The sequence below is a fragment of the Suricata suricatta genome, chromosome 9 (genome assembly GCF_006229205.1).
Source record: "Suricata suricatta isolate VVHF042 chromosome 9, meerkat_22Aug2017_6uvM2_HiC, whole genome shotgun sequence".
Lineage (NCBI taxonomy): Eukaryota > Metazoa > Chordata > Mammalia > Carnivora > Herpestidae > Suricata > Suricata suricatta.
Window position 1 is genome coordinate 106764558 of NC_043708.1, and position 27061 is coordinate 106791618.

Genomic DNA, 27061 nt, shown 5'->3' on the forward strand with positions numbered 1-27061 from the left:
ACACGCCTGGCCGGCTTGATTTATGATCAACATCCTGACTGGAATGGCTTCCCATGGTGGGTCTTTAAATGAAGGCCTGAAGAGGGGGAGGTGCTGTGAGGAGAGTCCCAGGCCTAGAACCGCCGAGGCTGTAAGCAGAGACAGCAACAGCTCTCAGTGCATGAAGTAAAGGTAAAGGACCTATATATTCAGGAGGGAAAAAGAAAGAACAATTTCCTCGCATCTTCTCCTATTAAGCCTTTGCTTCTAAGTTGGGTTATGGGTCTTTGAATTTTCTTTCACATGTTTGCAAGAGGCTTTGCTGCATTGTTTCTGTTTACAGTCTTCCCCTGCCCTGGAAGATAAGGGCTGGGAAACTCCACGGACCCTTCATAGTCAAAATGGGGTGTCTGGACCAGCGGCAGCACTGGCACCTCCTGGGAGCGAGTAGCAATGCCTGGTCTCAGGCCCCACCCAGACCTACTGAATCAGACCAGGCCTTTTTGTCACTTCCCCAGGTGTTTCCGGTGCACATCGGATAAGTCCCCTCCCCACCCGAGGTGGGTCCGCTCCAGCTTCCATTGGGCACAGACCCTGATCGCAGGTAATACAGAAGTGGTCATTTACGATTTTTAGAGCTAACTTTGATGTCCACTTACGGCAAATGATGCATGGCTTATGGAGACAGTAAATTGACATCCATTGGTGTGTGTTAAAAGTGAGTCGACTTAAGGGAACCATCCACTGAGGAATAGTAAGGGCTGCTCAGATACGATGATCCCTTCCAAGAGGGAGTGAGGTGACTCCTGGGAAGGAGGCCTGGTCCAGCACGGCCCTCAGCGGGTTGCGGTGAGGATGCAGCTGACAAAAAGAGACGGGCACTTGCCAAGGTTGTGCAGGGGGACTGTGGCCGAGGCAGGGCTGGAGCCCAGGGCGGCATCCAGGTCAGAGCTGCAGCCCCTCCTCCTTGAAGCCAATTGCCCAGCTGCAGACCTGAGCCCAAAGCCAGGGCTATAGCCACAGTGGCATCAGAAACTGGGACATTTGCAGGTGACATTAGGCAAATCAGCAGCATAAATGGCTATTACTGAAAATGAAGGCATCCTGTGGCCTGGAGGAGGGGGGGGGCGGGGAGGCGCCGAGGATGAGTCATTAGAAGATGAGCTGTCTCTCTCCACCCAGGGACCATGGGGCACCCAATCCTTCACTCATGAATAAACACTTTAAGCTGCTCTGCGTAGGCTGAGAAGCCCAATGTGTTCTCAGGGTCGATGGTGCAGTTTTGTAAGCAGGAAATCAGAGTAAGTGGGGAAGGAGCTCGTCCCTGATCTTCAACCTGGTTTGCGAAGCTACTCCGGAAGAGGGACATTCAGCTGCGTCACAAAGTGAAAACAAAAAGCTCCATGATATTTTAAGGTTTTCTCAGCCCTTTTTGAACTACTCGTGATTCAGGGGCATCGCGTATCTGTCCAATTTTGCACTTTTCCTATAGTACAGAATAAAATGGCAAAAGTTGCCATCAAGTCCCCTGTCCTCTGGCCATTATCTTGTTCCTAGCTCCTTATCCTGGCGTTCAATGCTGTCATCAATATGGCCTTAATCTAGCTTTCTGTCCATACCATGTTTTAGCCCAAATATACCATGACATGTGGCCAAACCACACCCACCTTCTGCAAACCCCCCACCCCCACCCCACATTCTACAAAAGCCTGGCCCTCTGTCTAGAATTCCCTCTCCACCATTGACATCCTTCTTCAAGTTCAAGTTTAAATGCCCTTTCCTCCAGGAAGCCTCTTTGGATTGTCCCCAACCCTGTTGGGAACTCTCATAGCCCTCTGTTGCTACCTTGTCACAGCATTTAAAACAAGCCCTGAACCCCCAGGGCTGTAGTTGGGCTTTCCCTTATCTCTGTGTTCCTGCCTGACTCCCAGAAATCCTACCAGTGTTAAAGGACCCAGACAAGTCCTGGGGTTGATTCCCAGCGCACTGGCAATACTAGTTAGGGTATGACATGGGACCAGTTACCTAACCTGATTACTCAGCTGTAAAATGGGAAAATGAATCACCTCTTCACAGGGAAAGCATTAAAATTAAATGAGGTAGTGTGTCCAGTGTGCGGAACTTACTGCCTGGCACCCACTGGTGGCAAGTATGTCATAGCTATCATTAGTACTGGGATAATCATAAACGTTAATGCTATTTGCAGTGAAAGGGAGATTCTGGGCCCCTGGCACATCCTGTCCACCTCCTTCTGGCCCCTCTGCCTAGCTGTGCCTTCCTCCAATTCCAATCCTTAGGCCTGCTCCAAATCCTCCCCCTTTCCTTCACCCTTGTGTCTTCAGGAAAGACGCAGGCATGTAAGAGGTCTGCAGTCATAGCTGCGCTAAGACACAATGATCTCCGGCCCCAGCTCTTATCCCCCTGCTCCCACCGTGAAGGAACCGAGGCCCCACGGCTGCAGCTCTCAGACCCAGTTCTGCGGTTTCCAGAGTGTCACTTCCTCCCCCAGATCTGGCAGACTGGGACGCTGAAATGCTGCTGAACTTCTCCTTCTGTTTCCGAAAAACAATAGCCCTTTCTGAGTCTATGTCGTCTCTGACAAATGTCCTCATATGAGAGAAGTAGAATTTATAGGTCTCTCCTCTCTGAGCTGGGAGACCGTGGGGCAAAGAATCATTCCAAGGACCCACCATGGGGTGGGTGCTTGGGTGAGTTCTGTGGGAATGAGCGGGGTGTAGGGGGGGGGGGGCTTCCCCACCCAGCTGTTGGGCCAGCCCTGCAGATGAGCAGGGGCCACGACAGCAGAGACATCAGACAGGAGTGTCGGCCTGGAGTTCAAACCCGAGGAGCCAGGGCAGGGTGGGACCCCTAAGCCAGACCAGGGAACAAAGGACAAGAGACAGATGGATTTTAACCAGCATCTTTAAAGAGCAGCCAGGGAGGAGCTGGGGGCAGCTCAGGGGACAGCCATAGAAGTAAAATAGGATGTAGGATTTGGCAGGGGCTCGCCATGAACCCTTAGAGCACCCCTAGGAGGGAGGAGCTCTTTTCATCCCAAATCACTGTTGGGACCAAGGCAATAGACACTGGTTTTGGTTTGTTTTAAGTTACTTATTTTGAGAGAGAGAGAGAGTATGTGCATGAGCAGGGGAGAGGCAGAGAGAGGGAGAGAGAGAATCCCAAGCAGAGCTCGATCCCAGGAACCGTGATAACATGACCTAAGCCAAAATCAAGCATCAGATGCTAAACTCACTGAGCCACCCAGGTGCCCGACACTGGCTTCACTAAAAAAAATTATTTTTAATGCTTATATATTTATTTTGAGAGGTGGGGAGGGGCAGAGAGAAGGGGAGAGAGAATCCCAAGCAGGCTCAATGCTTGGCCTGGAACCCAAAGGAGGGCTTGTGAGATCAAGACCTGAGCAGAAATCAAGAGCCCGACACCCAACCAAATGAGCCACCCAGGTGCCCCTGGGCCCATTTTAAACATCACACAGCTCCATTTGGTCTAAAGGAAAAACCCTACTCAGATGCTCAGTTGAAGGTGGGACAGGGGTGTGGGGCTTAGAGTACAGGGATGTCCGGACAAGCCCAGCCTGCAATGCTCACTCCTTTGGGTTAAAGCTCTGAGTGAGAATTCAAGGAGGCAAGAGGAAGAGGGAGAATGACCTGCTCTAGCTCCTTACCAGGATGGGCGCTGGTCAGACTCATGGCATGTCCTTCCCTAGCAGAGCCCAGGGGCCCCCGGGTTTTAGGTCCAGCTGAGAAAAGACAGGATCTAGCTCAGAGCTGTGGACACCACATAAGAAAACTCTGAGAGGCTCCTGGAGGACCTGGGTGGATTTTCACTGAGCCCAGTCAACAAGCTGGATTTTTTAAAAATTGCGGGGAATCCACTTTATGAGACCAGGATGAGCAGACACGGTGAAGGTCAGAGCTGTCAGCGTACTCATCGCAGCAGGCTTTTACCACGTACAGGACTGTGCCCGTGGTGCCACCAACAGACAAAAGTTCATGAGGATTAAAAGGACAAACAACCCGTACATTGTAACAGCAGACTTCATCTGGAGAATTCCTGATTTTGGTTAGGATAGTGGATTGACTGCTTTAAAGAATGGCTCCAAAACACACACACACACACACACACACACACACACACACACACACACACACCACCTCCACAGCCAGTGCTACATGAAAAGCTGGAGATGACTTCCCTACCCTTAAGTCTAGGCTAGCTTGGTGACTTCCTTTGGTCCATAGAGTATGCCTGAAGTAACCCGCTGTCATGTTCAAGTCTGAGCCTCCCTGTCCCGAGCAGATACCCAGAGGGCTGGCCGGGGGAAGAGAGATCAAGGGGCAGGGCCCCACCTCCCCGGTTACCAAGGATGAGGCCATCCTCGATCAGCCAGCAGCCAGCCGACCCCACACATGAGAGAACCTGGCCCCGAGCAGCAGGGTCTCCCTGTGGCTGACCCTATACCCGAAAGTAGTTAATGCATGCCTCTGAGGTTTTCTGGTTGTTTCTAGGACAGCATTCCCAGGGCGATAGATAACCGGAACAATGTATCCGTTCTCATCCGATACTTGGCCAAGAAGAGCTGCTGTCCCTAGCAGCTCCCCTATCCCACGGGGGCTCTCTAAGAAGGCTTGGCCGGAAAGTACTTGGAAGAAACAAGCGATTTGTTGGCTCCTCATTTCTAAATGAAGGCAAAGACGCTTTTTCTTCATTCAGAGACAACACATGACCCAAATCGTCAATTACTGCGCTCATGAAACATCTTTAAATCAAATCAGTTGGCCTTCCAGCGCGTCTCTGCTTTCACTCAGAAACGTCACTAAAATGACAGACACAAAGGCGGAACAGGATAAATACCGAAAGGGGCAGGGAGAGGATGAAAGAGAAGACAGCAAATAAGGCTTCAAGAAAAGCTTAGAGGGTGAGAACCAGACACACGACTGATGGAATGACGTAAGGTCTTAGTCTTCTCTGGCTATGAGAACCGATAAAGATTGAGCCAAAAGAAGGAGGCTGGTTGTACACAAAAACCCTGGGAAGTGTTGGGAATTGAAGATGTCAGGCAGAAGGGTGGGAAGGGCCGAAAATGGCAGACTTGATAGGAAGCTGTGCTCTGTCATGGTAGCCAAGGAGGAGGAAGCCAATAAAGGGGAAGCTGTGTCCACGACTTGGGAGACTCAACAGAGAAGAGAGGCCCCAAAAGAAGCAGATTAAAGCCACCAGGATGACCCTGGAGGGAGATCCCGGAGGGTCACTCGCTACACACCGGACCAGGAGACCCTTGGGTCCTGATTGGAGCAGACAATAAAGAGCTCCAGAAACCACATCCCCTTGGGAAAAGCAAAATAAAACTGAACTACTAGCTGATGGCTTAACCGTATTTAGAGGACTTTTACAATTCTTTTGGAGAATTATGAGGTAAATTACTAATAGGAATATAGACAACTCAACGAACAGCAAAGAGAAGAAATTATTACCCACAGGAAAAAAGTGAAGTCAAAGAAAGGAAATGTATTCATAATTCACGCCATACATGGCTCAGGTGTGAGCAGGATTCCAATTGTCCTAATAGTGTAAACACTGAATATTGATACACTACCAACATTTGTGATAGAGCTATCCTTGGAGGGTATGAGGGACAAAATGTGTGTGTGCATGTGTAAGAAAGCTAAATGCTATCATGCACAGCCCGTAGATAATGTTTACAATGGGGGAAAAAATCAGAAAATAGATGTATAATCACAGTATTCAAAAGTATGGAGATGAACAATGTGAGAAGAGTTAAAATGGTTGTCTCAAAGAAAGGACTGGGATTGGGGCGGAGTGGGACAGGGGACTGCTTTCTTCAGCCAGCAGGCTGGTCCCACCAGTCGGTCTTTTGAGCAGTAGACACGATATAAACTAAAATTCTGTGTTAAAAATCAATTGAGGGCCACTTGTATTAGAATTGCAGAATGGATGATATATTCATTAATCGAACATTTTTAGTCACTTACAAAAACAATAAAGCAGGTGCATTTCTCCCTCCCCAGCTACCTGTTTGGTGGGGAAATCAGGTCCACTAAGTCTCCGTGAACTTGTAAAACACTTAGGGACAGAATGTCAAAGGGACACGGAGTGGGAAAGTTTGCAACAGAGACAATGCTAATTCTGGGGGTTTCCTTTTACTCCTCTGCTCCTTTAACAAGAGAACTGAGAATGTTTCTAGCTGTGTCCCTAACGTGTGTCGTATAAGAGAAAGGGCTGGGTGTCACCATCATCAGAGTAAATTGCCATCAAGAGGCTAACCAGCTCTTTATCTCAAAGAACTGTCCAAAAGTGGAGAGCTAGTGTGCCCCAGGTACCGAGGCACCCAGGCTGAGCCCCGGGGGTCAGGGGGTATTTGGCAGAGAAGGGTGGGGCACACTGCGTGGTGTCAGGCTGGAGGCATGGATCACAGGGGCTCCCTGTGGACTGTAGGGGACGCCACACAGCACACGAGGCAGCCCTGCCCTCCACCATCTCTGACAGCCTCGGCAAGACCCTGGGGTGAGACTGCAGCGTCTGACCATCGGCCCTCGACCTGGAACCATGGTGGGTCAGGCTCAACACCCAAAGCAGTCCCCCAGGTCATTTCAAAATCAGGCATCTTCCGATCAATCCCTCCTGGGAAGCTATCAGGCCGGCCGCTTCCTGGTATCAGCCAGGAGGAGGGAAGAAATTCATTAGCTGGGTCTGGTTGTGGCTAACTGAAATCAAAGACAGAGGGGGCACCTTCTTCCAAGGAGAGATACTGTTTGCTGGGGATAGCTACAAAGAACGGGCAGAAAATAATGGGGAGGAGGCGGAGGCTTGGAAATCCTCACAGCTACCCTCCCCCACCTCACAGGTGGGGAAACCCAGGCACAGATAGAAGAAACGATTTGCTCAAGGTGCCTTTGTTGGGGAAGAATCTGACTTATAATGATAATACCTAGCATTTATGAAGTGCTTATAGTTATGCAAAGACTTTAATGTATATATTAAATGTATAATATATATACATATATATATATGTATTCTCCAAAAACTGGGAGGCAAGGACCCTTTATATTGTACGAGGATCTCCATTTTACAGATAAAGAAACTGAGGCTCCAAGGTTGAATTAAGTAGTGCAATATCATAAACATCTAGAATGTGGGGAAACTGAGGCTCCAACACTATCTGATCATTGCAATCCAACTCCTAACCCGTGGGTCTGAGCACTGGACCACACTACCCCTTGGAGATAGAATCAAGTTTCCCTTGTTTCAGCCACAGCCCAGCCTATTGCCCGCCCACACACAGCTGTGCCCAAACCCTGCGTGTTTATGCCATTGCCCTCCCTCTGTGGGCATATCTGTTTCTCCCTTCATGTCTGTCTCTCTGTCTCTCTCTGTATCTCCTTCTCCATGAGAGTCCGTTTCCATCACTGCTCCTTCTTATGTCTCTTTCTCACTGTTTCTCTGGGCGTATGTCAGCATCCAGATTTGTTCTGTGTGTGTGTCCCTGGGTGTGTATATATATATATATATATATATATATATATCTGTCTCCAGATAACCGAGAAACAGAATTCTGCAGTGGATGGATGGATGGATAAATGGACAGATGAACAGATGAATGGAAGGAAGGGTAGAGGTCTATCTCCATCCACAAGCAGCAGACATAATAATGAGCACATCTCGACCCAGGCATCCCTGGCGGCCAAGTCTCCCCGAGCCATTGATCTGTCTCACCCTCTAATGCCCTCCCTCCCCAAGGCCTGTGCTTTCCATTTCCGTCTTAACCCAAAGCTGCCTCCCCAGGGCTTGGTGTCTTGCATCCAGTTTTATTGTTGATACAGATCTTTATCTGCCTTGGGCTTATAACTGACATTTAAATTACTCTGCAAACAATGAATCAATATTTATGGATCCTTGGACCGAGCGCATTTGCCAAACCTGGTGTCATGGGTTTCTCCCAGGCCAAAAGGGGATATGAGTCAAGGTCAAGGCTTTATCTAATTAGAAATGGGGGAACTGGGTCTGCCTCTAAGCAAAGGTCTCGAATTAGAGTAGAGCTGTGTCCTCCAAGACCATCTAAGTAGACTAAGGTGGTTCCCCATGGGAAATTCAATTCACTCCACAAACAGTGGGCATTTCCTGTGTGTGCAAAGCACCGCATTAAGCCTGCATGAGAGACAAGGGTAATAAAATCAAGTCCCCACGCTTCAGGGGCTCCTATGCTGGGAGGAGACAGAGGCACACAGAGGTACCTACAGATTGCATCAAGGGTTGCACAAGAGGTCCAAACCCAGCTCTTGGGGAGACAAAGAAAGGAACACATTATTCTAGTAAATGGAGCTTCTTGGCGGGCTCCATGGAGGAGGAAGGGCATTCCAGGGGAGGAAAATAGCCAGGGTCAGTCAGACCCAGAGGTACAGAACAGGTTTCAGGGCTTCTGGAAGAGCTTGGCGGGGAAGTGTCCATAGAGAGGTAAACTGAGGCCCGACCCTGGAGAACTCTGTACACCACGCTGAGGCTTGAGGCTTCCATCCCATGGGCCAGAGCCCTGGAAAGTCTTTCAGATGGGGCAGCACCCCAAAAGACCTGCACTTTTTCTCTGTAATCAGCAGGAAGCACGGCCTCACACGGGCCCCTGAGGTGCTCTAGGGTGAACCCCAGATCCCCACCACCCCAAGGCTCTCTCCCTGGGGCGCGGCAGGATCGCCTGTCGGCATGTTTCTGCATCTTGTATGCACAGAGCCCTCACCCGCCTTGAGGAAAACAGCGAACGTGAGACGGATGCGTTTGGGGCCTCCTTGGCGCTGTGACTTATGGGGCCGGCCTGAATCGCAGAGGCCGGACCGTTTATCACCCCGGCGAATTTAAGCGCTGGTTCCAGGAAAAAAGACAAGCAATCTCTTGTGCCTGCAGTAGCACAGACATGCGTTCCCAGGCAACGATTTATTTGTCCAGCTGCCCTTGCCGGCTCCGCTTGCAGAGACCCTCAGGCTAAAATTTCCCTTGTGGCATCTATCCTGGCGCAGGGCACAGTCTGGGCATCTCTGGGGATGGGGTGGGGGTGGGGGAGCACCTGGAGTCTGGGGAGGTGGCCATGAGGTCTGGAGGAGCTGCGAGGCACCTCTGGGGGTCAGGAGGGCTGCTTCTTCGTTAGGGGCCACGGATACGATTCCCTGAGCCCTTAAGAAGCATTGGGAGACCCACAAGAATGTTGGAAGCCCTTTCATTTATTTATTTATCTATCAATCCACATACTTATTTACTTAAATGTTTATTTTTGAGACAGACAGAGACAGAGTGTGAGCAAGAGAGGAGCAGAGAGAGAGGGAGACAGAATCCAAAGCAGGCTCCAGGCTCTGAGCTGTCAGCACAGAGCCTGACGCAGGGCTCGAACTCTCGAACGGCAAAATCATGACCTGAGCGGAAGTTGGTTGCCTAACCGACTGGGCCATCCGGGGGTCCAAAACTTTTTTTAATGAAGAATTGGGGCCCAGGGAGGCAAAAGGCCTGAGGCCCATGGAAGTCCTAGTATGATCCTGCTGCCCAGACCTAGGCACCTCATTTCATTTTCTCCCAGTGGGAATGGAAAAAGCCAGCCAGAGCTGGCATCAGATCCCACACTGCTCAGTGGTTGTGATTCCCTGTCTGTACCTCGCTTTCCCCCTCTGTGAAATGGGCTAATGATCTGCACCTCTCGGGCGGGCTGAGCGGGCTGGAGACGTGTACAGTGTCTAGCAGAAAAGCACTCGTGCCTACAATTATTGCCTGCTTGGAAGTTAAGACTCCGTGTTCCCTCCTCTTGACTGTCTGGGGCTGTTGGTGGCAAAGAGGCCCCGGGAGCCTCAGCTTATCTCTGCGGCTCTCAGCTAGCCTGGCTCCGGGCCACAGTTAGCAGGTGCTAGGTCTGGGGAGGCTGTCTGTGTCACAGCAGCTGTCACTGCCTTGAGAGCGGGAACTACATCTCACACAGTCCGCTTCTGCAGCGTTAGGCACAGAGCCGTCCCCGGGAGCCACTCGGTAACCATTAGTTGGTTGGGGAATCTCTAAAATTTAGTGTTGAGGGTGCTGGTAGTTTTCTCCCGCACTTTAAACTCCTCATGGCTGCACACCTGGGCCTGCCCGACTTGCCAAGCCTGCCTTACGCCAGTCTCCCTCCTCTTCCTGGCTCTGGCCACACGCAAACCCCAGGCCCCTTGTACCTGCTGTCAGCCCCTCCGAGAATGCCCTCTGCCAACAGTCTGCACAGCACCCCATTCTTCGGGTGTCATGTGGACCTCACCTCCACAGAGAGGCCTCCCCAAAGTCGAACGTGGCCAATTTCTTCATGGTCCTCGACGCAAGTTTATTGCCCCTCTCTCAACGTATGTAAGTTCCTCAGCCAATTTAAATCATTACGGGTCTAGAGAATCCCTAACACAGGAACAGACTCTGAAAAGTATTTGTCAGAGAAATAAATTCGTGAGGGAATAGATGCATTATCTTATTAAGAGTATTTTGTTAGTCTATTCTGAGCAGGCACTGAGGCATCAGAGATGGGTGCCCAACCCACCAGAGCCTTAGCCAGATGACTCCTGCAGCCTGGTCTCAGGGAAGATGGCCTGGCACTGGGAGGGCCGAGACCCTGTCATGGTGCCCCAGGGCAGAGCTTTGCCCAAGGGTTACTACCTCCGGAGGGAGGGTCCTCCCATCTAGCCCAGGTGCTCTCTGGGCATAGGAGCTTGAACACACCCCCGCCCTGGTGCCCCTGACCTTGAGCACGCTGGATCAGGCAGAGAGGTGCGAAAGGTGGCCGGGGGCTTGTCTGGGGCCCTGGCCAACCAGTGCCACTTGGGCCACCTGCACCCCCCCACCCCCCGCCCAGACGGGCTGGTGCGTGTGAACGCGTGAGTGCGGGCACCGGTATACACGCACCCGTGCGAATCTGAATCTGTGTGAGTAGAAGCGTGCGTGCGTGTGAATAAATGCGGGTGGGTGTGTCCGCGCGACCTTGTGGGGCTGCTGCGTGCGCGCGCATGCCGGCTGAGGGCGCGCGCGCAGCTGGGCCCCGCCCGCCCTCTCCCTCCTCTCTGGAAGGAAGCTGCAGGGAAGGGGCCAGATGGTCTCCTCTGACCTGCTATTTATCATCCCGGCAAAAGCTTATTCAGTTTAATGCTCTCCGGCAATTCATTTAAGGGCTCTGTTTGTTTCTGCTGATGAGGACTGTTAATTTGCACAGCGGTCTCATTAGGCCTAAACCACCAATTAATTCCTTTTGTTCTCATTAAATGGCTGATTCCTAAACATTTCTCGGACAACAATGGGCCTCCCTTGCAGAGCCGCCACCGCAGGAGGTGGTGGCCCGGAGTAGCAGGTAGGGATGGGGGGGCTCTCTTGTCCCACCCCTGGCACAGCCAGCCACCCCGTCCCAGCTCCCCAGCTCTGTAAACCTACGGGTCATGCCAGCCACGGCCAGGCTTGGGACCGCAGCCTGGGAGGGTCCGGGCAAAGAAGGCAGAGGGCAGGGGGGAGGTGCCCAGCACGGACCCTCCCCTGGCTCCCCAGGGGGCCCCTTGACTGGTAGGCTTTGGGCAGCCCCCCCCCCCCCCCCCCGCCCCGGGGAGCCATGACAGCCTGGCAGGGGCGCTGAACCAGGAGCTTTTGTCCCCCGCAGAAGCCCAGCTTATGCCCTGGAGTGTGGGGTGCACAGAAGCAGGTGGGGGAGGAGAATGGTCCCAAGGCAGCACAGAGCCACCGGCCAGAGACCCCACGGGCTGAGCAGGATCACCCCCCACCGGCTCAGGGTGTCAGTGTCCTCCTCAGAGCAAAGGGCATTGACCCCCCCCCAGCAGGATGTTTATTTCCAAACCTTGGAGCTGTTTTTTATTCAAGTGCAAGTGCAGGCTCACACAGATACCCGATGTGTACAGTGGGTAAAAGTGGAGGTGGTCTAGTCAGAACCCCAGCCCTTTCACCCTCCCGCTTCTCCCCCCATCATCTCCCTGCCCAAGACAGGCAGGCGGAGACCCCCATGAGCACCCTGTAGGGTCCCTAGTGTGGAAGTTTCTGGACTAGGCGCTGTTCTCTGAGAGTCTACTGGCTGAGTTTTCAATGAGCTTCAACTGCATTCAAACCCCACTCAGTTTCTCCTCTGGTGAGGCCGCTAAGTGGTTGCTGAGGCTGCCCTGTGCCGAGGAAGGCCGGGTGATAGGAAGTGGGAGTCAATGACATCATGGACAGCGAGAGCCATGGAAAATTCCAGGGAGACACAGCTGGACTGACACCAGAGCTGGGATCCCCACCCCACCACTTCCTAGCTATCACTAGACCTGCAGGCTTGCTCATCTGTAAACTGGGAATGATGGAGGTACCTCCCTGTGAGTGACGGCAGGAGGATTAAATTAGTCGATGGCCAAGTGCTTGGCAGACTTCTTGGCAGGTAGTAATAGCTCTGATAAAGGTGAGAGAATAGATGCTCCTAATTCCTATGAACTAGACAAGGCCCTGCCTCACTTCTTTCCCAGCCTTACCCCCCCGCCCGCAACACACACACACCAGTCCTATACCTCCTCACTCCAGCCCTTCAAGCCGCGTCCGGCTCCCATCCCCTGGGCTTTTCCAGGTCTGAACTACCCTCCCCTCCATGTGGAGCTACCAAATTCAGCCAATACAAAGATAAGATCGTTAAATTTGAACTTCAGATAAACAATGAGGTAGGTTCCAAATAGAAGGAGGGTTATGTTTATCCCCAAATTATTATTCATTTAAAAGTAAAATTTGACGGGGCATCTGTATTTGATCTGGTAGCCCTACCCCCAATCCGTGTCTAGTGAAGCTTCTACTCAACCACACTCAAGTCAAGTACCACCTCCTCCAGGAAGACTTCCCTGATAGCCTGTTAATGCAGCTGTCCCCTGCTCGTGCTCTATCCGGTTCTCCATGCTGGATGGCCCCTACCTAGCTCGGATCACCGCTTTTTATAATGCTTTGTCACTGGTAAGCCACATGCCCATCCCTCCCACTATCTTCTGAGCCCCTTGGGGTGGTGAGGAAGGTATTCATCTAGGACACCCTTGTCCAAACCTGTTCACCACTGTCTCCCATATTCAGTGTGCTCTGTACATGCACAGGGAACTTCTTCCTGTCCCCACCACAAGTCCAGGGACGGCAACCAGGGCCCGGGACAGAGATTACCAGTTGCCAACCAGTATGTCCATTCTCATTCTTCCTTAGTAACAACGCTCTGTCTGGGGCAGCATTCCACACAGCCTAAAGACATTTCCAAGCCTCCCTTGCAGCTAGGTGAGGCCATGTGATTAAGTGATGGCCAAAATGAGTGTTGTGTAAGAATGCCAAGGGGACTGGGAGGTGGTGGATTTGCCCTTCCCCCTCCCTCCTTCCTGCTGCTTGGAATGCAGATGTGCTGACTGGCGCTCCAGCAGCCATCTTGGACTATGAAGTGAACTTGAAGATGGTGGAGCAAAAAGATAAAAGGAGCCTGGCCTGGATTCCTTTAAGGAGCCCCCATTCCAGCCCTTTTACGGAACCCCCTCAAGGCCTGTGAAATTTTACTCTGCTTGTAAGCTAACGAGGTAGCCGGTTTCAGTTTCTTGGATGCTAGCAGAAGATACAGACTCCCAGGTCAGAAAAAAGGGACTATGTCATCCAGGATACAGCAGGCAGCACAAACTGCGTGTTCCTGTCTGTTTGCACTAGGTCCGCTTGTTCCTGAGTCCCAGGGGGCCGCGTGGAGCCATCCGTGTAGACGCTGCAGATGCAGTGGGCATGTGTCCCAGCTGTGGAACCTCAGCTCTATAATGGGGTTGCCAGCAGACCTGCCCAAACTTTGCCCCGAGTGGCACATTATCTTTACTATCCTGGAGAGCGAAGAGATGTCCCCTTTGACGCACAGAATCATGCTACAGCTATCTGCCAAGTCTATTCACTATAAAACATGCTCGGAAACGTGGTCGGGAACAAAAACCACCCGCAGCTCTGCGTGTGGGAGCGTCACACCGCAGGAGGCCTGCCGAAGTCTCCCACTGATGCCCGCAAGGTCCCTTGGGTGAGCGATGCCTCCTGTGTGTTTAAGCCCCCGTTATTCAGCCGCTCTGTGCAGCCAAACCGGGTTCTAAAAGATACAGGGAGAAAGCTTGTTCTGTGCTCCTTTAATCTAAGTGTCTGTTCCTCTTGCAAGGGAGCCCTTGGAGAAGACCCTGCCCCAAGCCTCGTCCTCAAAACCAGAGCATTTTTCCTTAAGAAGTCCGCAGCAAAAAAGACTGCATTCCTTATGTAAAGACTGATTTTTTTCACATCTAGTCATCAGAAGACCTAGAACAACCACAGCAGAGTTCAGAGCCACAATCTAGATATGACCGTGGTCCATGGTTGCCGGCTATGACTCGGTCGGCATAGATAACCTGGCCCGGGGTGTGACTGATGACTGATGGCAAGAAATTGTAGAAATAACTCAAGAGAGTGTGTTACAACTCAGTTGGGCCCCAACTGTCTGCCCAGATTCCCCTCTTTTGGGCAGCAGCATCCTCATTTCTAGTTTTGTTTTTTTTTTTAACATTTATTTATTCTTGAAGGAGGGGAAAGGGCAGAGTGAGGGAGACAGGATCGGAAGCATGCTCTATGCTGTGAGCACAGAGCCTCATGTGGGGCTCGAACCTGTGAACCATGAGCTCATGACCTGAGCTGAAGTCAAGAGTTGGACACTTACCCAACTGAGCCACCCAGGCGTCCTGCCATCCTCACTTCTTTTGGGAGTGTCCCTCCCGCTCACCTAACCAGTGAGACTGTGGAGCAGATGGCTAACCTGAGCGCCCACCCCTGGCCATGGTGCAGGGGCGGAAGTGCGACTCGACCTGAGCCGAGTGCCCTTCCCAGGCATCGCTGGATTTGAGACCAGGGTGGAAAGGATAGATGGGAGTTACAGCAGTCGGCGTGCCCGGCTGGTACTGAGAAAACCAGGACGGGGCATTAATGTTGACACGTGATGAAAGAATGGGAGGGTTCTGTGGGTGACCGTGGTCAGAGGTCTGGGAGCCAATGCCCTTTGCTTTCCCAAGGTCAATCCCATGAGTCAGTGCAGCCCCTCTGTCGCCGGGCTGGTTTGACATGGGTTACTGCCACAGACTGTACTTTAAGCATTCAAATGACAACCTTCCCATTTGGGTCTGGGGACTTCAGACCTCAGGGGAAGGCAGAGAAACACACAACCAACCCACCCACGTGTACGACTCCATGGAGTGCCACAGACCACTCAGTTAAGAGAAGATCAGGGGCACCTGGGTGGCTCAGTCGGATAAGCGTCCGACTTCAGTTCAGGTCATGATCTTGAAGTTCATGGGTTCAAGCCCCGCATTGGGCTCTGTACTGATAGCTCAGAGTCTGTCTTTGGGTTCTTTATCTCCCTCTCTCTCTGACCCTCCCCTGCTCATGCTGTCTCTCTCTCAAAAATAAATTTAAAAAACATTTAAAAAACTTTTTTAAAAAGAGAAGACCAAAATGCTCCCAGCCGGTCTTCAGTCTGCCACCTAGACTGAACCCGTGGAGCGAACCAGGAAGGGAGGCCTCGGCTGACGTCTGTTCCTGCTGACGTGGACACGGCGTCAGCCCGAGCCCCATCAAAGCCCACCCTGGGAAAACAGGTGCCGCCTGCTCTCTCTGTGTGATTAGAATTCATTTCCATATGTTCCTTTCGTCTTCTCTCCAGGATAATTGTTCTTCTGGGGCTCAGGGCGTGGGAGGGCAGGAGGGGCGCACTCCTGTTTATCAACTCACTAAACGCCTGCTGTAAACAAAAACCCACACCACATGCTGGCTCCCACAGGAATCCTATTGAGACCGACTGTTTGCCTGCCTTCTGCTATCAATGCCTATCTGATTTACACCTGCTTTTCTCTCTCATCTGGAGACACCCGTTCTGGAAATATCTAGCAATAACCTAGTTCCTATAGCTCCCAATCCTTTATTTTTCTTTCTTTGAGTTTGGGAGCCCCTTCTCAGCGTAAGAAGACATGTAGGATGGTCTCTTTGGATGTTTCCCTCTTCAACCAACTCTGCCAACAGCTTGTCTGTTTTATCATCGCCAAGCCATTATTGTGCAGGGCTCAGTGTTAAACCCTCCACAAGCATCACCTCCTCTAATCTGACCTAGCTCTTGGGGTTCCAACCACGCAAGACCCAGCCTTAAATGAGGACCCTCCCTGTGGCCACTCCCCTCGAGAGATTCGATCGGCAGGAAGGCAGGTTCTGCTCCTACCCTATGTCTGAGCTTCAGCTTTCTCCATTGGCTGAAATGTTCCCATTAATCCTCCAAGCTAAGGCATACAGTCGCAAGACATCCCCTTTCCAAGGAGCATACTCTCAGTGTATCAGCTATCTATTGCCGCCAAACAAATAGTCCTGACGCTTGGCAGAGCTGAACCACCACCATTCCATGGGCCAGTAAATTTGGGCCGGGCTTTTCTGGGGGGAGATTCTTCTGCGGCTTTCTCCTGGGGCCACTCATGCAGCCCCCAGTGGCTGTCTGGGGCTGCTTGTTGTAAGGTGACCTTGACACGGGGACAGGTTCTTATTGGTGCTTGGGGCTCTAAGCCAGTGAGGGTGGAAGCTGCAGGACCGCTTGACACCTACGCTCAGAAACCTCACCATCTCTCTTCTGTTTGGTTGGAAATTTGGTTGGTTAGGGCAAGCCACAGAGCGGGAGAAACAGACTCCACTTCTCGGTGGTGGGCAGGGGTATACGTGCAGGGGTGGGGGGGCAGGCTCTGTGGCCGTAGTTTTTTTCACGACCTGCCACAGGAGGCGGTTAGTGCCTCTAACGGAAGTTTTCTCAACCTCAGTCCGACTGACGTGTCGGGAAGGATCATTCAGATGATTCTCTGCTATGGGGGCTGTGCTGTGCACTGTACAGAATTCAGCAGCATCTCTGGTCTTGACCACTAGATGCCAAGAGCACCGCCTCCACCCTGCTCCCGCATCTGTTGCTGTCTGATAGAATGAGTGACATCGGTGCCTGAGGTCCCTGCAGCTGATCATCCGACAAATGCGGCCAACTCCACGTCCAACATGTCCGCTCCCCCCGCTCCCCGCTGCTACACCCTTGTCCGGGCCTCCGCATGCCTCACCTATGCGGTCCTCCCTGTGCGCTCCCTGTGCCACCCTCGCCTCTACCACCTGGGCTCCGCTCAGCAGCCATGTGATCCTGCTAAAGCGTAAGTGTGATCATGGCACCCTCCTGTTCAACTCTTTCGTGGTTCTTGTGTTCTCAGAGGCAAAACCCAGGTCCTCACAGTGCACAGCCTGTACGGTCCTGCAGGATCTGACCCCTGTGCTTCTTGACCTTCCCTCTTACCTCTCTCCACCTTGCTCACTCTGCTCAGGCGACATTTTTCCTTGCTGTAATTCGGATGCGCTCCTGCCCCAGGGCCTTGGCACATGCCCCTTTGTCTACAGTTCTCTTCCTCTACATATTCCCAGGCTCCCTCTTCCTCTCATCAGGTCTCTTCTCAAAGTCAGTATTTCAAAGGAGAGTCTTTGATCATCCTTTCAAAAGAATCAATGACACCCCATCACTCACATTTCCCTTCTCCACAGCGCTTGCCACCTTCTTGCATATGATCCCTCCTCCTTTATCTGGTGGTTGTCTATCTCTCCAAAGGGGCAGGGGTTTTGTTTCTTCACTCACGTCTGTGACCCCAGTGCCTAGAAGAGTGCTGAGCACATAGAAGGGGCTCAGTATGAGTTTGCTGAGTAAGGGCTTGATTGAATGATTAAATGAATAAATAAATCCCTGGAGGACAGGAAGCCTTCAGGATCTGGAACCGGCCTGAGTCTTGCAAGCCCCCTGTGCATGGTGTTTGAGGCCCCCCTTTTGGCCTCAGCTCTCTTGCCCCAGCCCTAGCCAGGTCTTCCAGAACCCAGCTGCCTTCCCTCCTTCCCTGCCTCCCTGTGTCCCCCAGCCTCACCCCTGCCTGCTGCTAGGAGCCCAGCATGCCTGGCTTTGATGTCTGCTGGGTCCTACCTGCCCTGGGACAGTAGACCACGTGTTAGGGTCCATCTCGGCCACGTGTGTGGGGGGGGGGTCCTGACCCCAACATCCTCAGCTACACGTCAGAGATGCAGGCACACGCCCGTGCACACACATCCGGCATCCATCCCTCCTTCCTCTCCAGGGTCTCTGGCTCCTTTTGTGGAACGAGGGGCTGCACGGGGCACCAGCCACCCGACCCTGAGCGGGGCGCAACGGGCCAGCCCAGGACGCCTCATTCTCTCAGCCCTTTCCGGAGTGTGACTCGCTTCCGTGTTATAGGCCAGGAAGCACCCAGAAGGCCTCTTTTTCTTCTTGACCTTAAGCTCATCTGCCCCATTTGCAAATGTCCACACAAGCATTTATTTGCTTTTATAATTAAAAAGAAAACTAGTTAAATATTACAGATAAAACAAATGATGGTGGGATAAAAGAAGAAGTCTGATTTTTCAGTGGAAGAAGAAGAGACAGGCAGAGAAAGGAAAGATGGGAGGGAAGGAGGGAGGGCTGGCCCCCAGCCCCTTGAGAGAGAAGGGTGCCCCCACCTGAACACTGACCCTATGTGAATGCCAGAAAGGTGTTCTCTCTGCTGACACCTTCCTGTTGGCACTGACTGAGGTCACAGACCCAAAAAAATGGGTCCTCCAAGCTCCCTCCACCCCACCAGGTCCCCAAAGACAAACCCCCATTTTCCACTCAGCTACACCTTCCCTCTCATCCTGGATGGGGTGGCTTCTTGTAGGGGAGAAAAGGGGTCCCTTGATGCATAAGCAGAACCCCTGAGGGGGAGGCCCAGGGAAGAGGTGAAAAGAAGGCCCGGGCTGGGGGTGGAGGGAGGCTTGGGGACTCTGGGGGAGCTACGGCTGGGGCCAGGGCACAGGCCAGGAAAGAGGGGGCTTAGTAAGTGTTGCTGCAGACTCTGTATTTGAATCTCTTTTAATGTCCTTTGAGATACTTGAGTAAAGAATGATTTTCTTTTTTTTAATTACTGAGAATTGTTGAACTCTCCCTCCTAAAGGTCACCCTCCGAGGGGCTCCTAAGGACCACACAGGTATTTAAATAGCGCCTTCCAGGTCGACAGAGGCTTTGCATACATTATCCCGCAGCCACAACAAACCTGGGAGGCAAACAATGTCCTTACGGCCAATGTTCAGGGCAGGAAACTCAGCTTCAGAGCAGGACAACCTGAATCTGAAAGATTGAGCCAGGGAGAGGTGGCGCTGGGCTGTGACCCCAAGTCCTCAGTGCGGCCCGTGACCCGCACTGCCTCCCTCTTGCCAGCAGTGGTCCTGGTTGTGGGCAAAGCAGAGTCACCTGGACAGTGTACAGAAAGGCACTTTCCTTGGTTTCCATCCCCAGAGATTCAGAGTCAGTAGGTCTGGGGCAGGGCCCTGGGCTACAGGATTTTCATCAGGTGCAGACCCAATGTTGAGTTACAGCAATCGTGAGCAAAAAGAACAAAGCTGGAGGCATCCTGCGTCCTGATTTAGAATTACACCATAGGGGCGCCTGGATGGCTCAGTCAGTTGAGCATCTGACTTTGGCTCAGATCATGATCTCACGGTTCATGGGTTCGAGCCCTGAGTCGAGCTCTGGGCTGACAACCCGGAGCCTGGCGTCTGCTTCAGATTCTGTGTCTCTTTCTCTGCCCCTCCCCTGCTCAGGCCCTGTCTCTGTCTCTCAAAAATAAATAAACATTAAAAATGAATTTTAGAATTACACTATGAAGCTATGGTAGTCAAAGCAATATGGCAGCGGCATATAAACAGACACAGAGCTTGGTGGCACTGAATAGAGCCCAGAAGTAAAATCGCACACATACAGTCTAGCTTTCAGCAGAAGCACCAAGAACACTCAATGGGGAAAGAATGGTCTCTTGGGTAAACGGTGCTGGGCACACTGCATAGCTATATGCAAAAGAATGAAGTTGGGCCCTTAATTTACATCCTACACAGAAATCAATTCAATGTGGATTAGAGGCTTACACATAAGATCTGAAACCATAAAATTTCTAGAAAGACACACAAGGAAAAGTTCCCTGATGCTGGGCTTGGTGGTGATTTTTTGGATTTCACACCAAAAGCACAGGCAAAAAGGAAAATAGACAAGCGGGGCTACATCTGACTGAGAAGTTTGCAACAGGAAAAGAGACCTGCTAGTTGGGGAGAATATTTCTGAACCATGTATCTGATAAGGGGTGAATGTCTAAAAATACAAGAATTCATACAACTCCATAGGAAAAACAAACTAACAATTCAATTTAAAAATAGGCAAAAGATCTGAATAGACATGTTTCTAGAGAGGACATCCAGATGTCCAACAGACACGAAAAGATGCTCAACATCACTGACCATCAGGAAAGTGCAAATCAAAGCCACAATGAGGCGTCACCTCGCACCTGTCAGACTGGCCATTATTAGAGTCAAAAGATAAGTGTTGGCCATGCTGTGGAGAAAAGGGAATCCGCACACTGTCAGGGACATGCAGCCATGTGGAAAATAGGAGGGAGGTCCCTCAAAATACCAGAAAGAGAACTGCCATATGATCCAGCATTGCTTCTTCAAGGTGGACGTCCAGAGGAAATGAAATCACTGTCCACAAGAGGTATCTGCATCCCTGAGTTCGCTGTAGCATTATCCAGTAGCCAAGACATAAAAACAGCCTAAGTGCCCATCAACGGATGAATGGATAAAGAAAATGTGGCATATGCAGACTATGGAATATTTTTCAGCCTTACCCAAGAAGGAAATCTTGCCATTTGTAACAACATGGATGGACCTGGAGGACATTCTGCTAAGTGAAATAAACCAGACACCAGAAAGATGAATATCAAATGGTCTCACTTACATTTGGAACCTTAAAAAAGGAGAGAAAGAAAGTAGGAAGGAAAGAAGGAAAGGAAGAAAGAAAGAAGAGAAAGAAGAAAGAAAAGAGAAGAAAATAGAAAAGAAAAGAAAAGTTAAGTGGAGCTCATTCAAACCAAGAATAGAATGGCAGTTACCAGAAACTGGGAGATGGGGAGAAAGGAGAGAAATCAATCAAAGGATATAAACTTTCAGTTGTGATAGGTTTAGAAGGCCTAAGGTACGGAACGGTGACTACAGTTAATTATAACGTACACTTGGAATTCGCTAAGAGAGTAGGTCTCAAGAGTTTTCAACATAGAAATGATAACCATGTGGCGTGATGGATATGTTAATTAGCTTGATTGTGCTCATAACTTCACGATGGACGCATATATCAAAACAGCACCTTGTACACCTCAAATATGTATAATTTTTATTTGTCAGTCATACTGCAGTAAAACTGGGGGTGGGGCTATTTAATGTTGGTTGGCCCCTAGACCAAACTTCAAGAACTACCTAGACAGATGGTGAAGATAATGGGGCCCTAAAGCAGGCTGGGCCGCTCCCCACCCCACCCCCGCCCTGAGCAGGGGTGTCTTCACACCAGAAAGGGGCAGTATGGATCCCTCCAGAGACAAGCAGTTCCAGCGATCTGAGCCAAGAGGCTGGGCCATTCGCCGTGCCTGCCACACCGCCCATCCGTGGGGCTCAGGCTAATGGGTGGGTCCCAGGACACTCAGACCATGTGAACAAGGGTCCTGGACCTGTGGTCCCAGAGGAGACACAGACCACCGGGGCTCTCACTCAGTCGTGTTGGGAACAAGCAATGACCACCCTATGGGCCTGGGGACTGGCCCCTCCTTCCCCTAAAGGAACAGTTAAGTTCCAGTGTCTATGCCTTTGACTCTAGAGGCCATCACCACCAGAGGGTCCATGTAGAGTCCCCCCAGTCCACTTTGACAGTCTTGGTTTCCTCTCGGTTCTTGCCAAGCGAGCGTTTAACAAAATCCCTCCAGCCCACCCCTCTACTTTATCTGCAAAGCGCTTATCACAAAGGTGTTTAACTGGTGCACTCAGTCGCTGAGTTGATAGGATGGATTTGCTCACTCACTATGTTGTCCCACCTCCTCCCCCGGGGGGGTGTCCTGGAGAGCTAGAGCCTGCAAGCACAGACTCCTTAGTCACGAGGGTCCCACACTGATTTAGGTCCTGCCCATCGACGGACTCCTCCAAAACTCAACTTCAGCACCGAGCCAAGAGGGGACAGAGACAAGCATGAAGCTTCCATCCTATTGGAGAGGCCCCCTGTGTTCTAGAACACGCGACTGCGGTGGGAGCTGTTGTGTGGCCCAGATGGGGCATTCTCAGGGGCCCGGGGTCCCTGTGGGGTCCTGAGGAGTCACGTACAAGCCCAGCTCACTAGCTCTTCCTCTCACCTGCAGACAAGGTCTCAGCCCTTGATGAATCCCCACGGTGTCTGGGCATCCTCAGGGGTCCGTCACATGTGCCACGAGGAAGCCACTGAGCGCCATAGCAGCCACACCATGTGCGTGTCAGATCCGCTGGGCCCCTGACATACAGTGCTCGCCCTGTGGCCAGGGCTCCTGGGCATACAGCATGTGCAACCCAGAGGCGTGGCCACAGATGGGAGCTAGGACCTCCGGGGTGACCCCCTTCGCATGCAGGTGGGACCCAGCAGATGAACACTCCAGCCCTCTGCGCCCAGCGCAGAATATTCTGAGAGTCTACTAGAGGGTGCTCAGACCTCCCAATGCCACTGAGTCCCTCCGTAACCCTGCCCTGCACACAGCTCCCTGCTACCCGGCTCCTCTCACTCTTGATTCTGGGGTCACCTACCAGATAAGCCACTTGCACTCAACTCTGGGACCCGAGCTCTGCTCCCTGGGGCACCAGAAGTAGGACCACCATCCTGTCCATCTGTCCCCTCTCCTGATCTACCCTGGCTCCTACACTGTCACCGACATGTCTCCCAGGCATTGCCATATGCTAGAGATTCTGATAAGCCCCTGCACCCTCTACACAGGACCCCTCTTCTCCAGGCATTGCCCCTGGCCCTGGGCTCCCGAGAAAAACCATCCGGCTTTGTATTCAGAGGGAGGAGGTCTGCTCTGATGGAGGGCTCCCAACACAGAATAGGTGGGGTGCCCAGTAGTTCAGGCTTTAGCTCAAGGACCCAGACTCAAGTCAGTGGAAACTGGGCCAAGAGGACATTCCAAATACCTACTTCCTTCCAAAAGTGAAGACTTGGCCATTGACTGGGTCAGGCTTCTACTTCCTCAGGGTTCTTCCGGGGGGGCCTTGCCCACCTATGTCACCTGCGGGACTGGGGTCTAATGATTGACGCAAGTTAGGTTCAAATTAGGCTCCTTGAAAGGATGACACCAGACCTTTGCCACGTACAAAGAAGTCCTGCCCACAGAGGGCCCACGGGGAAACTTTTGTACACAACGGAAGTCCCTGCTCGGACTGCCTAAAATAGTGATGACAGTGTGAGCAGTTGAGGGAAGGGCGGGGTTGAGCAGCCCCAGGTTTGGTTACCTTGACTACTCCGTGATGCCATCCGGGACCCAGGTCTCCAGGGTTCCCCTCTCTGCCGTCCTCGGTGGCGGGGAGGTGGCCTCTGGTCTTCAGGTGTGTCCCTTCGTGCCATAAGGGGGACTGCCACAGCTCCAGGCTATAAGCGGCATTGTGTGTACTGCTCAGAGGCCTCAGAGCCCTCTCGGGGGGTCCAGAAAGGCAGGAAGCAAGACGTTCTTTCTTGGTGTAGCTTTCAATGAGCAAAGGATGGCTTTTCCAGAAGCCAAAACTGCCTCACAGGCCATCCCCTTACCCACCCCCGGCAGGTTGGCTTGGAGAAAGTACCCTTTACTCCCTGACCCGGAGAGGGGACCATGCTGCCCTGTATGACCTGATGCCCCAATTTGGGCTCTGCCAGGAAGGAAGGAACAGAAAGGACAGGTAATGGATAGGCAAGTGGTAGGTCAGCCTCTGTCTGCAAAGTGCCCAGGGAGGCAGGGTGTGTGACCTGCTGCGCTGCTTAGAAAAGCCGTAGGCCACAGCCACGGGCAGCCCAGGGTCAGCTCCTCTCTGACTGGCTCTCCTGCTCACTCGCTCTCTCCTGATGGCATCCAGCCCTTCTTCTGATATAAAGGGCAGGGGCTGGGCAGGAAGCCTGGACCCCCTGGGACAATGACCACCCCAGGACTCCACCACCCAGGGACAGGACTCCCACAGCAGAGAGGGTTATTGGGCAGGTGGGAAACTATTTCTGAGGAATCCAGGAAATCACTCCTGTCCCAACCAAACCCCCCTGCCCAGATCGCACCCACCCCCACCCCCTGGCATCCATGCCCCTCTCACTTTGGTTCCTTGCCCTGCCTGCCTTCCCTGACACCCCTTCTCTGCTCTGGCTGTAGCGAGCGGACAGTGCAAACCGTCCCCTGGCAATAAACATCCGACCAAGCGGTCATTAATAGAGTCACAATCAATTTCTCCAGAACGATTGTGGCTGCACGGGGAACTTAATGGAATCATATGGTCATTTTTCATTCGGAAAAAAAAAATGGGAGGGAAGTGGGTAGCAAACCGAAGGAAAAAACACCCTTTACCAGCACAGGGCTGCTCCGGGCACCCTTTCCCATGGCGGGGTCCCGGGCTGGTGAAGGCGATGCAGGATCCTAGCTGGTTAATCGCTTGGCAGAATGGAGACCGAAGCTTTGAGACAAATGACACTTGATGGACATTTTATTTCAACAGTGCCATCGGGAGAGGGGGGAGGCAGGGAGGGTCATGCAACAACCACTGAATGAGGCTCCGGACTCTGGGCGCCCTGCCCCGCCCCTGAGATAAGAAGGGAGAGGAAGGGAGGCATACACAGCAGAAACTGTGGGCTCACCCACGGCAGCCCTGCGCTCCTCTATTGAACCACAGCCCTTTGGATGATACCTGTGCTACCACGGACATGTCCCAGGTCATAAGAACTAAAGCAGAAGGGACAGCACACGTGGAGTGACATGCACAGTCCCCCAGACAAACCCCATTCCTCCCAGGAGGGATCCCTGCAGCTGGGGGCTCAGCCCTGCTCTGAGACCAGCTGGGGTCCCCCACCTGCAGCCTGGTGAAAGGATCTGCAGTGAGGAGCCCTGAGCGGTGGTGGAGAAGGCCTGTCTGGGAGTCAAGGGATTCCTCGTAGGTGGCTGGAGGAACCCACTTCTCCTGCGAGAGACTGGCAGGAAGTCCCCCAGGGAGCAAAGCTGGTCAGTCCCAGCTGAAACTGTCCTTGAGACCCAGAAGGCCCTTTGTCACCTCCCTGAATGTTCCCCACCCGCCCACCAAGCTCAGTTGCTGTCTCTGGTGGAATTATTCCCCGTATCACACAGGTCACAAAACCAAGGCTAGACAAGTCAAGGCACTTGCTCAGGGTGCCCCTGTAAGTGAGGTTGGGCAGAGCCCCAAATGCGCCCAGGTCGGCCCAACGCTACCTTGAGCACAAGATGGCGGTCACCCTAGCAGGCTCCCAGGGGGACGGGTCTCATGGAGTTGGCGCTTCCTTCCAGTCTCCTTTGGGGGCTACTTGTCCATCCAAGAGAAGAATGCCAGGTTTTCTGCTCCTGTGTGCACGCGTCCATTCGCCAAGCCATATCCTCTGAGCCCTGAGAGGCTGGCCGTGTGCGCTTAGAGCTGAAGCCCCCAGGCCCTCCGGGAGCTCCAGCAGCGAGTAGCCTAGGAGGGCCGCGCCACCGGGGGGACCAGCGTCAGCTCGGCGATCAGACTCGGGGCCCGGAGTGTTATCTCTGCGTTTACCAATCGTGGCATCCAGAACTCCTCACCAAGCGTCAGTGTCAATGGGAAAAAATGCACGCACTTTTCACATTACGGGAAGAATGAAAGGAGAGCTCAAGTCCACGAACCCTGATTCAAGTTCCTTGTGCTGTAGGATTGAGACTATTTGGGGGGATTTTCGAAACAGAATAAGCTGAAAAGCCCACTGATTTTGTATCTCTCCAGCATGATCTAGGACAGGGCCCTGTAATCAAATGCATTAACATTTTTGCAGGAAAACTAATGAATATTCACAGTCCACGGGGTAAACAAAGACTAAAAATAGTAGCCGAATGAATTTTTAAAAAGCTTTTGATGTTCAGAAGTGTTTGGGGTCTCAGGATGGTGGATGAATGATGGAGATAGGAATGATAGTTACTATTTACTGAGCACTTACTGATTTACATGCATTAACTCACTGAACCCTCCCAGCAGCTCCATGAGAACCGGGATCATTATCATCCCTGTTTTGAAGTCAAGGCCAGGAGACCAGAGAGGTTGATTCATCTGCCCACAAGCATGCGGTGGCTCAATGGCGTAGCCAACATGGGACGGAGGCAGCCAGATTTCAGCATCTGTGTCTCTGCTGAGGTCAGAAACGAGCAAGGTGGTGGGGCTGCTGGCCCCGTCTTAGGACCTAACCCAGTCTTCCTTGATGTGACGGGCAGGCACAAAGAGGAAAAGCGATACCCCGGGTGTTCTGGACTTTTCCCGTCAGGGCCACCTCTCCAGACTCCTGATGCAGTGTGCCACTGAGGCACTCTCTCTCGGACCCCACGCCTCCAGCCTCCCCCGCCTCGCCAGCATCTGCCCAAAACGTGCTCGCCCACATCGACGAGTTAGAAAGACATTCGCATTGCTCAGCTTCCTTTCTGCCTCTTTCTTCCCCTGTGTGGCCGCTACCCCCATCTCCCAAGACCCCCATCACCCACCTGCTCCTCCCCGAGGAAGCAAAGAGGCCCCCCACGGGCAGTGGCCATGAGGGAATGTCCCTGGGACCCACGGGCCCATGCAGCTTAACTTCCACCTGCTGAAGTATACAGAATGAGTTAAGGGAGGCCCCAGAGCGCTGGACCTGGAGTAAGACAGGTCTGGATTTCAATTCCAGCTCCTTCTCTCCGAGCCCCGTGATGATCCCAGCCCCCTGAGGCCTAGAAAGAAACAGCAGACACTCACAGTTGAGGATTGGTGCACATTTACAAGTTAAGGAGGTTAGCTGGAGCCCATGTGACCAGCTTTTAGCCCGGGAGACTTCCTGCCAGCCTCTCTCCGGAGCCCTTGGGAAGCGTGCTCATCTAGGAGGACCCCCAGGTGCCCAGGACAGGCAGCTCAGCCTTTCTGCCGCTTTCCTCCAGG

The 27061-nt window shown here is 52.4% G+C and overlaps 1 protein-coding gene and 1 long non-coding RNA gene across 13 annotated transcripts in view; one reads left to right on the forward strand and one right to left on the reverse strand.

The window, feature by feature from the left end:
• The window catches only part of TLE3 (TLE family member 3, transcriptional corepressor), a 136590-nt gene that overhangs the window by 30761 nt on the left and 78768 nt on the right, over window positions 1-27061 (reverse strand). The gene's annotated exons all lie outside the window — the stretch shown is intronic.
• Window positions 45-26568, forward strand: LOC115301351. Its single transcript, XR_003913086.1, has 3 exons — window positions 45-171; window positions 498-583; window positions 26138-26568. It is a non-coding gene; the product is annotated as an uncharacterized LOC115301351 (long non-coding RNA).